General features: G+C 38.3%; 1 long non-coding RNA gene across 1 annotated transcript; it reads left to right on the top strand.

Annotated features, from left to right (window-relative positions):
- The first annotated feature begins 900 nt into the window (after window positions 1–900).
- LOC113945407 lies at window positions 901–2,407 on the top strand. Its single transcript, XR_003527074.1, has 3 exons — window positions 901–973; window positions 1,677–1,785; window positions 2,337–2,407. It is a non-coding gene; the product is annotated as an uncharacterized LOC113945407 (long non-coding RNA).
- The last annotated feature ends 339 nt before the right edge of the window (window positions 2,408–2,746 follow it).

Here is a 2,746-nt window from a genome sequence, read left to right as displayed (position 1 = left end):
GCGCTGAGAAGAGCCCAAAGCCTTTCTGGAAGGGTTTTCCCAGGTCCAGAGTTCTACAGACATGCAGGTTTCCCTGGTCAAATTTTTATGTACACAAACCCTGAGCAAGGCTATCCATACTTTGGAGTCCTATCCCAGAGCTGATAAGGAATATGGTCAGACTCCGGCCACCACAGAATCAGAGAATGGCTGAGGTTGGGAGGAACCTCTGGGGATGATCTAATCCAACCCTCCTGCAAAAGCAGTGCACTGGATGACTTAATGAACAGTTTAAATTTTGTGGTAAAAAATTCAAATAATTCTTCACAGTTCATTTTTTAGTTTGAAAAAACCACAGACATGTGAAAACTAAATTTATTTTCCCATTAAGGGATACCAAACTGAAATATTTCTGAGTGAATAAAACAGTGACCAAATATCATGAAAACAGCTCTTATTTTTTTCTTTTGCATTATAACACCTACCATGTAGTTATTTTTAAATTAAGCTAAGGCACATGTTTTGAATTTCATGGAATACATTCCAGTGAGGGGAAGACAGGGAGAAGAAACAATCGGAGAGAGGTTAAGCTGACAGTGCAGTTTCTTTGCAGTGACAACCACATGTATTCATAAATATTTTACAAGTGCAGCTTTCAGACTAGTAAATTTAACTGCCACATTAATGCAGCTTGCAAGTTTACAACCTGAACATTTGTGTGTTGTGAATGTCCAGTATTCTGTTGTTGATGACAGTAAAAGGTTTATATTTTGAAGGCTTTTCTCCTGTAGAGCGCTTTCCAGCTGTAAGACTCTAGTGTTATACAGCAGCTGTGCTTTTTGTATAATACTACAATTCATCAATTACTAATTCCATTGAAAGATGTCACAAATATACTCTTTATGACAGATTCCATGCTGTCCATGAATGGGGCAGGATCTTTTCACGTTCAAGAACACCACAGAGTCATCTCAGGAGAGCTGCAGAAAAAGTTGTATGGTTTTTATGTTCAGTGCATTTTATTATTAACACAACAGAGGTTCTATAATGAAACTGATGAAAATAAGTGTTGTAATTAGAACCAATTATGAGCAAAATGATTGCAGCTGACATTCAGAAATGCTATCAATATCACAAATACCTCTACTCAGCACTAAGACTGCTTCCCATAGGTCAATGTTAAAATTAGTGGTCATTTGGAGAGCTTAAATATGGTTCAGCAAATGGTGTGGATCTTTCCACTTATTTGGGTAAAGCGGGGGGAGAATGACAAATGGTGTCCTAAAAGGAAGATGATATTGTTTAGGAGGCTAAGACCAAAAAAACCCTAGAGGGTCTGGAAATGTGCAAAGAGAAAAAGCCAGCTATACTGGACTTTGTGAGGGCAAATGCCACAATCACCCTAGACAGCAGAGGTATATTTTATTGAGTCTTTTCAACCTACTTCTGGATTCTGACATTGTAATGACAGAAATAAAGAAAAGGGGAAAGCAAAATAAAGGAAGAAAGAATTTTCTTCTGGAATTTTCTAACATGTTACGAAATCTGATTTGCCCTGATCCTGTACTGAAACTTAATCTTTCACAAGAATTACACTCTTGGCTGCAAAACCAGACCCATCCCACTAGCTGTCATGTCAAAGGAGCATTAAGCCCATGTCAGAGGACGTGGTTTGATTCGGCTTGTCTTCCCTACAGCTTCTGCTGATGGCAGTTCTGCAGAGCTTTTGATGAAAACTAAATCTTCTCATCTCTGGCATATTCCTCATGAAAAGACAATGATAAACACTTCAGAAATCCACAGCAGGTATGTGCTATATGCCTTTTCCTCTACAAGCCAAGGTGAATTTATCTCTGTGGACAAATGCTTCAAAAAAGCTGTCTGCCAATAGAACTGATGGCTGGCTCCTTGACTGTTTTCTGCCAGAGTCAAATTCTGTCGATATGCACCAATCTGATTAATCCTGCAGTGGGTAGCAAGGTGGTGCTTGGTAGGAGAAATTATACTTGGCAATGAAATGAACTATATACCAAAAAATTCTTCTATTTTGCCCTTTGCATGCATAATCACAATAGTTTGCAGCCAGTTACAACCAAAACCACTCTGGATTTTGCTCTTCTGGATTACTTTGGTAAGAATAAGACCCTCTGAACTGCAAATACTTCTTTCCATTGTTTCTAACAAACGAGACAGAAAATAGTCAAGTGTTTGTTACAGTAACTCAGGAAAACTGCTTTAAAACTGATTGAATCAATTTCCCTTTATCTTGTTACTTCTGACCTGAGCAATTTTAAAGAGTTCAAGCCAAGTAAATGCAATCCATGAATGACATCTCTCTCTTTTCCTTTCTATTCCAGAAGTTCTGTTGCACATCCCAGAGGGCTGAGCCTTCGAAGCAAGAGATGAGCCATATGAGAGGGTATCATGTGTTGGAACATGAAAGTCAGCTTTCCTCTGTAATAATTCCCAAACTACTTCACTTTCTCACACTGTACTGCATGCATCTGTGCTTAATTGTTTGTTTTCTAGGCTTAAGAAGAAAGTAATATTCAACTTATTTAGTGCCTAGTGCCTTACAAGTGCAATGGAATAAAGATGCAAGGAGGCTATGGGCCTTTCTCTAGGTTTTCCATTTACACACAGGTATGTCAAATATTCCCTAAGTGGGTTGATGAGTTTAAGAAACAAAATGGCCAAAACCCAGATAACATATTCTAATGCACCACATCATCTTACATGCCTAAAGCTTAAAAATGGAAACTTCTCA

Source organism: Corapipo altera, unplaced genomic scaffold (assembly GCF_003945725.1).
Source record: "Corapipo altera isolate COAL_440 unplaced genomic scaffold, ASM394572v1 44, whole genome shotgun sequence".
Lineage (NCBI taxonomy): Eukaryota > Metazoa > Chordata > Aves > Passeriformes > Pipridae > Corapipo > Corapipo altera.
This window is presented reverse-complemented; position numbering and strand designations above follow the sequence as displayed.